This window comes from Protopterus annectens, chromosome 14.part0, assembly GCF_019279795.1.
Source record: "Protopterus annectens isolate FY-2018-M chromosome 14.part0, PAN1.0, whole genome shotgun sequence".
Taxonomy (NCBI): Eukaryota; Metazoa; Chordata; order Ceratodontiformes; family Protopteridae; genus Protopterus; species Protopterus annectens.
Genome location: NC_056748.1, coordinates 1,041,486,875 through 1,041,502,321, shown reverse-complemented (window position 1 = coordinate 1,041,502,321; position 15,447 = coordinate 1,041,486,875). Strand labels below are relative to the sequence as shown.

The 15,447-nt window shown below is 39.7% G+C and overlaps 1 protein-coding gene across 2 annotated transcripts in view; it reads left to right on the top strand.

Annotated features, from left to right (window-relative positions):
• The first annotated feature begins 8,156 nt into the window (after positions 1–8,156).
• ZMYM3 (zinc finger MYM-type containing 3) overlaps positions 8,157–15,447 on the top strand; it is a 3,891,108-nt gene continuing 3,883,817 nt past the window's right edge. For both annotated transcript variants that reach the window (XM_044056844.1, XM_044056843.1), the window contains exon 1: positions 8,157–8,270. The gene's annotated coding sequence lies outside the window, so the exon portion shown is untranslated. The remainder of the gene's footprint in view (positions 8,271–15,447) is intronic.

Sequence of the window (15,447 nt, the reverse complement as noted above, 5' to 3'; positions counted from 1 at the left end):
ATGGCTAAATTCTGCAAAACAAAGTCTCCCAAAAGCAAAATGTGTTATGGTCTAATGAGACCCATAGGTTGAAGTTTAATTTATTTATTTTACATTTGTTGACCGGGCTAGTCTAACTGGATATATGTCCATTTTCAGTAGAGGCACAGGGAGAAAAGCACCAAACAGTTACTAGACATATAGATACAATACATTTTTAAGGCAAGGCAATACAAGTTATTTAGATGATAGGTAAACATCAATAAATCAACAAAAGTTTAACAAGACAAATGGGGAAATAATATAAAGTGGTATAGACAAATACATACTATTCTATGGAGAGTATGCTAGGAAAGGATAAACTACTATAGTGCCTTCTATGATACTCCATCTAGTACATAACTTTGTTACCTGATAGCAAAATACATTGACATTAAGAAGGAAGGAGTGCATAGCATACATTCAGAGATTAGAAGGAAGGAGTGCATAGCAAAAGCAGTAGCGAAATAAGCTTAGACAAGGTATGAAGGATGGAAGTGATTAATTTGGGTTAGTGCATGGACATAGCCAGTTATTTTTAAGGTATTCTTTGAGTTGCTTCTTGAAGAGTGGTGTAGAGAGGAAAGAGATAAGAGTTCTTTTGGGAGAAGGTTCCAAGTTTTCCCCACCGAGTTGGAAAACAGAGTCCCCAGCTTTATTATAGGACATGTATTGATACTTAGATTTATGTAGGGGGTAACCAGGCTAGTAAGTATAGGTGTGTTACTAGGATGGTGGAGGATCTTGTGCAATAGTAAGCTGGTAAAAGAGAAGTTGATTATGGAGTTCCAGCCAACACAGTTTTAGATTACGACAATGGCAGGTTCTAAATGGGGAACTTGTGGCAAATCCGGCAATGTTGTTGTACGAGTTTGTTGAGGTTGCTTTTGGAAAGATTGGTATACACTGGAGAGGCATAGAGGAGGGTAGAGATAAGATAGGTGTGGGCAATCATAGTTCTAGCTGTAAGTGTAAGGAAAGATTTAATCCTATAAAGTGAGCCTAACTTTCTGTTCACTGATTTTATTGTGTTGTTTATGTGGGTGTCAAACGTCAGTTTATCGTTACTCCTAAGAGTTTGATAGTTGGGTCAGGAGATATAACAGTACCATTACTGGATAACACTGTGAAGTCTATTTGTGTGGACTTTTTTGTAGGATTAAATCGATAATTTGTTTTTTGGGGGTTCAGGAGTAGGCAGTGCTGTAGGAACCAGTCTTCCACAATGTTCAGTACCTTCTGGGTGAGGGATTGGAGTTCTGTTAATGAAGTAGCGGAGCATATTAATGTTGAATCAGCATATTGTATGCAGATAGCTTGAGGAATTAAGTTGCAGTCATTAATAAAATTGAGAATAGGAGGGGGCCCACAATAGAGCCTTGAGGGACACCTAGGGAGACAGAAGATTTGTAGAGTGTGTTATCCCACAACACAGCTTTTTGACGGTTCTCCAGGTAGGAATAGAACCATTTTAGTGCTAGTGAATCAAGACAGAGATTTAAGTAGATTACTAAGAAGCTGATGGTTAACCATATCAAAAGCTTTAGAGAGATGAATGAAAAATGCAGAAGATAGTGTTTTATTACAATTTTTGTTGATGCAGTCAGAAAAGGATAAAAGGGCAGTGGTGGTACTATGGAATGGCCTAAATCCATATGGACAGCTAGCTAGTAAGTTATTCTGGAGAAGGTGGTTGAGTAGTTGTTGGTGAATATATTTTTCCATTATTTTTGCTAAGGGAGAAAGTAAAGCAATTGGTCGAAAGCTGGAAAGGTCAGTGAGTTCCCACCCTTGTGGGAAGGGATATGGGAGATTTTCCAGATAGATGGGATAGTTCCTTCAGAAATTGTTTATTTATTAGGATAGAAATGGGATAGGCTACAACTTTAGCTGCTTTTTGCAGGTATTCAGCTGGTAGGAGGTCTGCTGAAGGGGGGTGCATGGCTTTAGTTTTAGGAGAAGGGTACAAATGAGGGATGTAGGTGGAATGATAGTAAGCTAGATGAGGTGGATGACAGACATGGTTTAACAGGGGGTAGAGAGTTTGCTAGTGATTGCATAGCTTCAATAAAGAAGGTATTAAAGGCATTGGCAATATGCTTAGGATAGTTACTGCTGGTATCTGATGGGGTTGGTGTTTTGGTGTGACCTGGGTGTAAGTTTGTTTATGCCTGACCAGAATTTTTGTTGTTTATGTTTGTGGGTCTGCTGGAGCTGAAAGCAGAAGTTTTTTTTTTATCAATCATTATACATCTTTTAGCAGTATTTCTCATTTGTTTAAATTCTAGATTATCTGTTGGGTTTTTAGATTATCTCCATTTGGCCCAGATTTTTTTTCTGTGTGACATTTTCAATCTGGTTACCTTTGTAAGCCATGGAGCAGCTTTAGTCCTAATTCTGATAGTGCGTATGGGGGCACGATAGTCTAGAATTTGTAAGAATTTACTGTTAGTATGAAACTGCCTCCTCTAGTTGGAGGTGTTTCAGTGGTGCCTGGAAGCATTCAAGGCTAAATTCTTTATTGGATCGAGTAGTCCAGTGTAGGGTGCTTTGTTGTTGGGTTTATTGACTCTAGTAGGGCAGGTAATGATTTGGGAAAACTGGTAAAGGTTAATATGGGTAGCAGGCTTGGGTGAGCTACAAGTAGTCCAGTCTATATTAAAGTCACCCATCACTATTGTTTCTTGAGGTAGGCAAGTGGAGAGACAGCTAAGTAAATTTTTCAAGAGTATTAATTTTGTTTCCAAGAGGGAGGTCGGAGCAAATTAAATAGATGGATTTATAGGTGTTTATTTGAAGTTTAGCAGAAAGGATTTCAGCATTACTGTCAGTAGGGAGCTGCACATTGAAAGTAGTAATTTGTAGCCATGACTTATAAAGAATGGCTACTCCTCCACCCCTTTTGGTTTTACAGTCTAGTCTTAATATACTGTATCTAGGTGGGGTGATTTCATTGTCCTTTGTAGTTGGTTTAAGCTATGTTTCAGTAAGACATACGATGTCAATGTTTTGGCCACAATTCCAAAAGGTACATTTGGTGCAAACACACCACTTTGCTTCACCAAAAGAACACCATCCCCACTATGAAGCATGGTGGTGGCAGTTTTTCATAAGCTGGAACTGGGGATTTAGTCAAGGTGGAGGGAATTATGAACAGTCCCAAATACCAGTCACTTTTGGCCCAAAACCTTCAGGCGTCTGCTAGAAAGCTGAAAATGAAGAGGAATATTACCTTTAACATGACAATGATCCCAAGCATACATCCAAATCAACAAAAGCATGGCTTCACCAGAAGACAATTAAAGTTTAGAAATCGCCTAGACCTAAATCCAATTGATAATCTGTGGGGTAACCTGAAGAGGGCTGGGCACAAGAGATGCCCTTGCAACCAGACAGAGTTGGAGGGCTTTTGCAAGGATAAGTGGGCAAATATTGCCAAGTGAAGATGTGCTACGCTGATAGACTCCTACCAAAGAAGACTGAACGCTGTAATTAAATCAGAAGGTGCTTCAAAGAATTAGTGTAAGGGTGTGCACACTTATGCATCCAGCTTATTGTACATATTTTGTTGCATTTTACCCCAAACAAGATTGGTTTGATTTTCAATTGAATTGTACAAGTTATAGGTCACATTAAAGGTGAGAAAAGTTTAGAAATTATTTATTGTGCTCATTTTATATATCACAAAAACCAAACGACTAGTCAGTCCTACCAAAGGCAAGGATTCAAGTTAATGGAATGCTTTTTCACATGAAAAACAGAGTGAAGTATGTCTGTTTTACAGGTGTCACCTCCAAACAAGACAACAGCGTTGCAATAAGGCTACAAGTCCATTTGACTGCTGAAATGATCAGGCTTGGGGGGGGGGGGGTATGTTCACATCTGGCTTTATCATATTCATTATACGAACATGCTGTTGCAGCAATGAGTCTTACAGTGAACACCAGTATAAAAAAAGTTTAAGTAATGTATCAAACAACCATTTCCTACAACAGTAGGTACTATTTATGACAAAAAAAAATAGTAGTAGTTCTTGGGAGTCAACACTGCATGACGTCCAATCCCATCTGACCAGGGCTGTTGTGAATTATATACCGAACAGGTGAGCGAGTACCTTAGAAGGCTGGGAGTGCAGTTCATCATTCTCTTTCGGCTTTTCCCGTTAGGGGTCGCCACAGCGGATCAGCTCTTTCCATTTCTTCCTATCCTCTGCATCCTGCTCTGTCACACCAACCGCCTGCATGTCCTCTCTCACCACGTCCATAAACCTTATCTTAGGCCTTCCTCTATTCCTCTTACCTGGCAGCTCCATCCTTAGCATCTTTTTCCCAATATACCCATCATCCCTCCTCAGCACATGTCCAAACCAACGCAATCTCGTCTCTCTTGCTTTGTCTCCAAACTGTCCAACATGAGCTGACCCTCTAATATACCGATTCCTAATCCTATCCATCCTAGTCACACCGATTGCAAATCTTAACATCTTTAACTCTGCCACATCCAGCTCTGACTCCTGCCTTTTGTCAATGCCACTGTCTCCAACCCATATAACATAGCTGGTCTCACTACACTCTTGTAGACCTTCCCTTTCACTCTTACGGATACCCGTCTGTCACAAATCACTCCTGACACTCTTCTCCACCCATTCCACCCTGCCTGTACTCTCTTCTTCACCTCTCTTCCACATTCACCATTACTCTGAACTGTTGATCCCAAGTACTTAAACTCGTCCACATTTACCAACTCTACTCCCTGCATCCTCACCATTCCTCTACCCTCCCTCTCATTTACACACATATATTCTGTCTTAGCCCTGCTGACCCTCATTCCTCTGCTCTCTAGAGCATATCTCCACCTCTCCAGAGTCTCCTCAACCTGATTCCTACTCTCACTACAGATCAATGTCATCTGCAAACATCATAGTCCACGGGGCCTCCTGTCTGATCTCATCTGTCAACCTGTCCATCACCACTGCAAATAAGAAAGGACTCAGAGCTGATCCTTGATGTAATCCCACCTCCACCTTAAACGGATCTGTCACTCCCACTGCAGTCCTCACCACTGTCACACTACCCTCGTACATATCCTGTACCACTCTTACGTACTTCTCTGCCACTCCCGACTTCCTCATACAATACCACAACTCTTCTCTAGGCACCCTGTCATATGCTTTCTCCAAGTCTACAAAGACACAATGCAACTCCTTCTGACCTTCTCTGTATTTCTCCATCAACACTCTCAGAGCAAACATTGCATCTGTAGTGCTCTTTCCTGGCATGAAACCATACTGCTGATCACTAATCATCACCTCCCTTCTTAACCTTGCTTCCACTACTCTTTCCCATAACTTCAAGCTGTGACTAATCAGTTTTATCCCTCTGTAGTTACTGCAGCTCTGCACATCACCCTTATTCTTAAAGATAGGTACCAAAACACTTTTTCTCCACTCCTCAGGCATCCTCTGACTTTCCACTGATTAAATACCAGACTCAATATATTACTGTATTTAGAGAATAACATGATTTTTTTTCTTTACGCAGTCACTTTGGGAGTGAGGCTCTCATATGTGTGCTATCATTTATCAGTTTTGCTAACTGGGGTAGAGCACTAATCCAGTGGAGCTTTTCAGTTTCTGTCCAGGATTGCAATAATCAAAAAAGTCAAACTCATACATGACAATGAAAAAGAAAGGCAATTCAGTATAATAATGTACAAAAATAATAACTAATAATTTAACTTGTTTTACCTTATATAATTACATCTGTTAGATGTAGTTACATCTACACTGTTGTCGATTATAATGTATACAATAAGATTAAGAAAAGAGGGGGACAAGATGGAGAGAAAGCAGGAAGGAAGTATAAACTATCGACTACTCATTCAGACTTCTTGATTGACTTTTGAGTACTTCTCATTAGATATTAAACAGCACAGGTATTCGGGGCTTGCACAAATATGTACACGCTTGCTACCACTTAGCAACTTACAGCCATTGTAAAAAACGCAACAATGATGGCATTGTTACTGCCACAAAGGAAACAATTAAGCAACAGAAAAAAAAAGTTACATATAAATGCAGCACAACCCTGGACACAATGTGCAGCACTGACAAAAGCAATATTCTGTATTACACAGAAAATGCAAACGTAGTAGAACAGAATGTGATCACAGGCAGTACAGACCACATAATGTGCCAAGCAGTCAGAGCATAACCTGACCAAGCAATCAGAATTATGTGGTCTTGTATTAAGCCACATAATGTCCATGACCATTTGTATCCATTTACTGTTAAACAATTACAGCTCTGTACATCACTTTTTTCGGGGGGGGGGGGGGGGGCACTACAACTTACCCAGCAATGTGTCAACCTCAACCTGGCAATCCACGTCAAAACAGAAAATGAGTAACCAAGATTCCTATACCGTACTTTTATTAAAATATACTTTCTGAATATATGAAAAACATTCCTATGCATACCGCAACCTCTTAGCCATAGCTCTCAACAAATCTCAACAGAATCAAGGACAAATCCAGAAAAAAAAAAAATCAGGAACAAACATAAGCACTATTAAGTTAAGACATTGAGAAAACAAAAAAATATTTATTATAAGTTTTCTGAAATAAGTCTATCAATTCTTAATTATTGCCATAAAGTATAATTCACCACATTTGTTCCAAAAGTCACCAGTTTTAGGAGGGATTAAAAGGAACAGCTAAAATGAGTCAAACTCAGGGACAGTTGAGAGATCCGCTATTAGCACAAGAATTGTACGCAAAGGCAAATTGGGGCCATATTTAAAGATTGCTCTTAGAAAGGTGGCAGAGTACCAGGTTTTGTACGAGGATGCATTTTCTGGACGATATGAAGTCGGAAACTCCAACCTCGATGAATTATTTGGATTTAAAACAATGATTTGCCAAAAAACTTTGACGAACTGATAAAAGTCTGTAGCAAAAAAAAAATTGGATATTCTGTGAAACTCTGGACAGCTAAGAAATATGTTCCAATGTCTGGTACTACCCGTACACTACAATCAGCACCTGTCGCAAATTATCACTAGAATCGGGGACAAAAACAAAGAATCAATACTACTTTTTACACAAATATACCGTTACTAACACTTTCTGGAGATTGTTTGTAGCTATAATGGACAGTATGAGTTAGTGGTGCAATCCTCAACATTCTGTAGCAAACTTACCAACATTTTACGATTCAGATTTAAAAAAAAAAAAGTCACAGACGTGGGCAATAACGATCGATAAAACAGCGAATTTTTATGTTACCATACTGGCCGTGGGTCACAAAAATTGATGCGTTTTTTCTCGGCGCCAAATGAGTCGCTCACCATTGCATCTATGACTTCGCCCATTTATATTACTATTACTTGGGAAATATGGCTGCATTATCCTAACCCGTGTAACTCTGAGAAACTCTGTTCACCAACATCGAACTGTTACGGGTAAGACACTGACCAGTTCACGCATGCTGACGCGTTAAGTGCAGTGAGGTTTTGTCTTTTACTGCTGTAGCCATGTAGATGTAACGGGAAAAAGTAATCATCTTGATGCAGCCTTTAGTGCCCACATAATAGTTTTCCTAAGCGCAAAGAGATTCTGATCCCTAAATAATTTGAGATTAGCACGTCAGAATGGCATTAACACGTTAGGTACCGATATTTATAACAATGCTTTTACAGACAAAAATAAGAATCAGATAAAGTGTAAAAAGGACACTATAAATCACAATTTTTCGTGCTTAAAACGATTATGACCATATACAGAGCAGTGCGTAGTAGAATTACACCTAGTGTCACCGACCTGAAAAGTCTCATCACCAGGCCCGTTATATTCTTTGCTTTTACGCAGTGCGTAGACCTACAAACATAAAGTGTACTGTGGCTAGGTTGGGCTCACACTTTCACTACAAAGATACAAGTCAAAATGCTAAACAACACATACAACAAAAAGATTTAACTCTTGCGCACAGACAACAAGTCTACCACCACCAAAACCCACCCCTAGTCCCGCTCCACTTCTGTCTTTGTTTTGCACCGGTTAGGAACAAGCCTCTCGCGGGGGATTGTAACTTCTCGCGAGTATTTTACTTGTAAGAGCCAATGAGAAAGCTCGGCTGTGGCGGCTGAGCTCTGTAAAAGATGCCCACATTTAAAGGGGCCGCGAGCAACAAGAACAGCACCTAGAAAAACTGGTCTTAATGAACGGTAGGAGGACACTGGCTGACCAAGACTCAGGTACTGAGATCAAAACAATTAAGAGGGTTAGGTACCGAATCACGACTAACTAAGATTAAATAATCTGGGTCCGTGTGGGCGAATGGTCCACAGAATTAGGAGCACAAGATGTCGGCCCTATCTCGGCGAGTACTGCACCCACTGACCGACGGGCGCGCGGGAGAGACAGAGTAGAGGGTCTGAATCAGCACTGGGCCCGAGTCTGGCTACATTTATTTGGACAATTTTTGGATGGATTACGGTTTCATTTACAGTACTGTGGCGGGGTCTGAACCTGTGACTTAGCTCGACTGTGGGTGGTGGGGGGCGTGGGTTTGTTACAGCTTTATGTGAGTGGGTTTAGTGATGGTGGTAAATAACGGAGAATTATATATTTTGGTTGTGGGGTACTTAATTTTTATGGAAATGTGATAATCAGAGTGACTGTTTAGACTTACGAGACAGGGTAAGGGTGATGTATTATTGTTATGGTGTTTCGGTCCATGTTTACGTAGTTCTCTCTCTCTGCTTGGGCACGTGGGACATATACCCTCCCACACACACATCGCGGCCACACCTCCACACCTTGTTTCCCCTTCAGTAATCTGTTTGACACACATATATTTATATATATATGTGCGCAAAACTTATATGAAGGAATATATACAAGGCATGCATTTATGTTTGCATACATACGCAATTATATGTACATAAAAAGACATCCAATTTATTTTCAGACATAAACATTTTAAGTGCTAGTCATGTCATACTGTGGTAGAATGGAGCTTATTCAACAAATGTGTACCATTCAACATCCTTGTTCACAATTACCTCCCGGATTGGAGCACCTTCTCTTTAAGTTAATGACACAGTAACGTCTTAACCAACATGTGCACCCAATGGGTTAGTTGCAAGCACCTCCCAGTAGGAGGTACACCTTGATAGCATTGGCCAAATACATTTTTTTTATTTTAGTTTGGTTACATATATTATCGTTAACCAAGCTAGCTGATTATATTCTGTCATGTTTTACCTAGACATATGGTGATAATTAGAAAAGTCAAATGTGGTAATGGATCTTTTCTAAATGTAGGTGCTGTAACGTTGCATTGCACTGTGTTTCTTAATGTCTCCATGGTTAAATTGTGATAATGCAATGTATTTGTAGTCATGGTCAGCACTTTCTGTTTTCATTTGTTTTGTTTTATAGTTGCATATAAGAATAAAAGGAATGTATGGTTATTAAGAAGTGGGTTAAACTTTCAGTATGCTGTAGAGAAAGTAATGGTGTAAATAAAATAATAAAATATTTTGATCTTGTTTTGAAGTTTGTCATATGACGTAAATGGTAATTTTTAAAGGTAATGCAGTGTACTGGTACATTATTGTTTGCATGATTTACTAATAAATAGCATTTAACTCTACAGGGGTCGATGCATTTTAACTGGGTAATCTGGATGATTTGCATTAGTATTTTTTTTTCAATGTCAGCTGGCTCTGTCTGTGAGTCCTGTGTCACCATTAACAAGGATAAAGTGAGATCAGAAATTAATGGATTTACATATTTTATTGATTTGTAGTTTTTAATAGGAGTAGGAAAATGTCATGGTGTTAGATGACATCATTCTTGTCTTGTTAACTGGATGTTTTAACTGGGTTATGAGCGACAAGTATTTGGTGCTGTCCACTATTGTTGTGGCAAGATGTAGACAAAAATGTAATCTCTGGCAGTGCAGCTACACATTCTGAATATTGCCACTAGTTTAGTTGCATTGTTCTGAAGTGGTTTTGGAACCTCTGCCCTGGTGAATCTTTGGCATTGTTGCCCGCTGACATTTTCTTGAATTATGGAATTTGATTAGTGGCTGTAAGTGTGCAGACATTTTTTATTGTTTTATTTATTTGTTTATTTATTTTCATTTCGTTTAACGAAGTAGAATGCTGATCATTGGACAATAATTTACTAGCTCAACCCTAGGTACACGCAGAACAATTAATTACAAACAGAATTCTGATAAAAAATAGTTAACAGACTAAAACCACATGCATAATTTGTCAATCATAGGTTCATACTAGGCTATCTGCCCTAGGGCATTTATAAGCCTAGCCAGAGTGTGTTTGGCTTTAGCCACCCATTTTAAATTAATTTTGCTATGCCCTTTTTCGAGGTTAGTATACTGTGCCTCTGTCTAACAGTGACACAGAAGTGATACCTGGGGTAAACCTACGATCTCCCATCCACTTATCAAGATTCCTCTTGAAGAGAGTCAGTGAGGGACTCTGCCTAACCTGCACTGGGATTTTATTCCAGAGTGAAGGGAGCCTCTGGGTTATGAATCTGTCCCTCCAGCATGTCCTATTTATTTCAGTGCTGAGGTTCAAGTCTCTCGAGCGCGTAGCTCGATGGGATTTTCTGAGGTGCAGCATGTCCATTAATTCCGGGTTGGACATGGCTTTATACGTCAGGCACAGATCGCCTCTGAGCAGGCGGTATGCCACTGAGTAGAGCTGGAGTTTCATTAACCGGGCAGCATATGGCATCTGTTTGAGCCCTTTGATCCTCTTGGTGAGGTACTTTTGGGGTCTTTCCAGTTGCTGCAGGTGTCTGTTAAGGTACATCCCAAAAGGGGCATTGTACTCAATTATTAGCCTGATGAGTAAAGAGGCACGATGACCTCCCCTGATCTAGATGTGAATCCCTTCATGATTAGGTGGGCTATATAAAATGTTTTTCTAACCACTTTGGCCACATGGTTGTCAAATGAGAGATTGCTATCAACTTGAGTCCCCAGGTCCCTAATTACTTCTTCTGTACTTAATGGATTACCACCTGTGTGGTAATTTGTGGGCACTTTGTCTTTGCCAAAGGGGATGACTATACACTTTTTGTCGTTTAGCTTGAGGCCATGGCTCTGGCACCAGTTGTCTGTTTCTATGAGGCCCTTTTGGAGGATGCTTGTGTCGGCTGGAGAGTCGATTATGCCGCCCAGTTTGCAGTCATCTGCGAACTTGGTCAGCCACAGTCCTTCCGTGTTGGCCTGTACCTCCGAGAAATATATACTGAACAAGAGAAGTCCCAGGACTGAGCCTTGTGGGACGCCACTTGTAACTGGTTTGGAGTCTGACATGGCTCCAGCAATTCTAACCATGTGGGTTCTGTCCTTGAGCCAGTTTGCAACCCATCTAGTGACATAGGGGTTTATATTTAAGCTGGTGAGCTTATCTATAATGCCCGAGTGGGGTATTGTATCGAAGGCTTTTGCGAGGTCTAGGTAGGGACCACCTTCCCCTCGTCAGTGGCCTTGATGACTGTTTCAAAGAAATCGACCAGGTTTAAGAGGCAGGATCTGCACTTAACAAAGCCGAACTGGGTAGGATCCAGTGTCTGTAGGACCCCAATATCTTTATTTGAGGTCCATGATGGTCCTTTCCATAGCTTTGCAGACCAAGCTAGTCAGGCTTATGGGGCGATAGTTTCCAGGATCTGTTGAGGCACCACCTTTGTGGAGAGGGACCACTGTTGCTGTACGCCACTCTTTGGGTACATCTCCTGTAGTAAGGCTGAGATTGAACGGTAGTTTTATGTTTGGGTTTAGCTCTTCTTGGAGTTCATGTAGGACGCAGCCCGGGACACCATCTGGTCCCATTGATGCTGTGTTTTTTGCTTTGGAGAGGGCGGCTCTTACCTGAGCATCTGGGATGTCAGGGGGGCAGCACTCTGCTGGGATAGATATTTGCCCTTTTGGTGGGGTGGATGGGGAGAAGTTTGCGCTGAACCTGTCAGCTAGGATGTTGGCAATGTCTGTGGGTTCGGTATATTTTTTGTTATTTTGGACTAATTCTGAGCATATCTCGGAATTCCCACCCAGGTTCCTAACATAACTAAAGAAAGCCTTCCAATTTAGGAGTGGCCTACACAGTGTCAGCAAATACATGTGCAAGTACTCTAAGGCTCCAAAGAAATCCAATCAAATCAGAGATAATCTGTAGTATCAAATGATGAGAATGTAGTTGTGACGCCCCTGCACTGGCCCAGTAATCAAGGTGGCTCAGTCCTCACCACTAGCACTAGTGAGGGACGTGCACATTGGGAGGATGACAAGTACACACACAGTAAAGTACAATTTCCCTTAAGAGCACACAGAGATCACAGTTAGTCTGGGGCTGGTATATCTCTCTCTTTCTCTCTCTCTCCAAATCCCCAATAAGACTCCCCACTGGCACAGCTATAGGGTTAAGATCTCAGCCGAGTGGTCAAACCAAAACCTTTAGCACCCTCTCTGTCCAACCAGTGCTTTGTGTCCCTGCCCAGTTAGCTGACACGCGCACACACACACACACACACTTTGAGATCTGATTTATATACCAACACACAAGCACTCCTGGGGAAGGCTGGTACAGGATCACTAGCTATGCCCTCTTCTGCCCAGACTATAAGGTAGTACCAGCTGTCACCAACCACTCTTTATCAGCTGTTATAAGGCCCTTCCCATAGGGGGACCAGTTCTACCATGTAATATTAATGTTATCCAAATGGTAAGTGTGACCAAAACTTTTAAGGCTATTTAGGAGTGGCCTATACAGTGTCAGCAAATACATGTGCAAGTATTCTAAGAGCTTAAGTATCTGTAAACAAACCAGCTACAATTAAAATGTTTAAATATATTTAATAATAAAAAGTAAAAGCACAAGACAATACTCAATAACTCAATACAGTGTCAGAGTTCAGAATCACAGGAAATACTTTAAAACAACATTGCAGGACAGTCCCAAATAAATACAGAAAACTTCTAAACTAATCTTTACTGTATCCCTGTCTATATCTAAGAGATACTATACCCTAAATGACTTACAGCGCAAGACAAGTGCTGATGAGATGTCAGATCCAAAGATAAATGCAAAAATGTATAGACTCACTCTCTGACATAGTTCTTAAATTACTGTCAAACCTTACTGCTGGGTTATCTCAGATTGCATCATTCTTTGTCATCTCTGCCTTCAGTTCCCAGGCTAACAGAAACTTTAAACTTAGCACCTCTGTGTCAAAAATATTTATCTCTCAGAAGTTTGCCTGGAGTTGGAAGTCATAAAACAGTTAAACACTTTTACCTTTGAAACCTGTAATTATTTCTGTTTCCAGACAGTAGAAAAATCTCCTAGCTCTAGACATCCTGTCTCTTTGTATTAACTAACTTTATAGCACAGTCGTAAACATTTTCAACTAATTTTCTTAAGAGTTTTGCAAGTTAACTCTATATGTTCCAACTTCTACCATGAAAACATACATTTGCACAGGCATATAGTTTATACACATTTCTGATCTTTTTCGATGGGGTTTACTGTGGCTACATTCTTGAAGCCTAGCATATAACATATAGTTAACACACACTTCTGCACCAGCAGTTTAATACACACACAACATATAGTTATCTTACATTTATAAGACAAGCTTATGGTTCTTATTAATATTCACAAATTACATAGAATTATTTACAAAATTTTAGCTAGCTGGCTGGCAGCCTCACAGTAGTTATGAATTTGCAAGTGCTCTAAGAGCTTAAATTTATAAAAGCGAGACTCTGGCAGATAGAGGATTGATGTGATTGAGGTGTGCAAATGAAAGAAGGCATTTTTGGCAACATTCCAGCATCAAAGCTGAGAAAAGTTCTAGTGTATGTAGTTCTGTTTCTGTGCAGTCACTGTTTTCCTGACAACTAGATGTATGCTGTACCTTGGTTATTACACAAAATCAGTAACATTTATTTGTGTGCTTTTTAGGAGCTGTAAAATGGGAATAAAACTTATTATGATGCTTACTGTAGTGAGTATAACAATAATGTTGTGAGACATTGTAACTGCTGTTTTGTTTACATTAATGGGTATTGCTCTGCTTGTAGAATCTACCATGTCGTAGTGCTTGAATGTGGCATTTGTGTTCAGTTGTCCATTGGTTAATTACATTAGCTGACTCTATCATCATTATAATGCTGTTTTGCTGTTAAAGAGTTTTGAGAGTTATGCATTGGTATAATTACTCAGAAGGGTTATACAATAGCATTGAAAACATGAAGCTTAGATTAATGCTCACTAAATGAGTGTGTTGCAGGCAAAAGTCTGGTTTTAATTTCCAGAACAGTAGTTGAATACAGCCATCATGAAGTAGTTAGCTGACCTGTTCGCTTTCTTGGACTTTTTATGGACAGTTGTATGATGTTGGAAACTTGATGATAATTAAGAAATGGAAATAAAAAAAATGAAAATTGTTTCAAGTTCATTAAAAATAGGTGAGAAACTACTTAACCCTTAAAGTTAATAATTATTTGTAGGCCATGCAAAATGTTTGAAAAAAAATAACTGTACTGTTAACTTGAACACAATTTCATATTTTAATATGCATGCAGTTTATAATGTTGAGCAGCTGTTTTTGTAACTACGGTAATATGTCACAGTGTTTATGCATGCTGGGCTATAGGCAGTTCTTGGATGGTGGAAAGTGTAGTCTTGATTTAAAAAGGTCACCCACTGCATGGTATTACTTCAGAAGAAAACAGATGCTTTGCTGCTTCCCACAGTAGTAATCTTAAACTGAATGCAGCTTCAGGTTTTTGATTGTAACCGGAAACAAATATGTTTCTTTTGGCAAGTGACTCCCCCATTGTCCTGCTGTTTGTCTTGCATAGATTGTGTTAAACTACAGGTGGGCAGTTAAAGGGATTGCCTTAACTGAGTACCAAATTATATTGGGTCATGTAGTTTCAAAGGTGAAGACTGAAGGACTTAAATTGCAAACTTTACTGGAAGACAAATTGGTAGCCACTTGTAGCCTTAGAGCAACTTAAACTTAAAAATAAGTTGACCTTAAGTTTTTTGCATTCAGTTACATTATTCCTAACTTGTGTGTTTCTGACACTAAATACATTTGACTGGCCTAAATTTGTTCTTTGGTAACAGGCTTGACATTGGATCTTGTCTTCATATAGGATAAGGTGAATGGCTGTAAAGCTCATACCTTTTTTAAGTGTTGTTTGCTTTACCAGTTTTCTATTCTTATTACTTGCAGTCCATATGTAAGAGAAACAATGTTTTTCTTGTACTGTCATATTAGATGGTTGCGTTGGTTAGTGCAAGCTATAAATTAATAAGTTCTGCTTTGTTCCATTGTGTGTAGTGGTAGTAGATTTTGAACTGCACTTTTGTC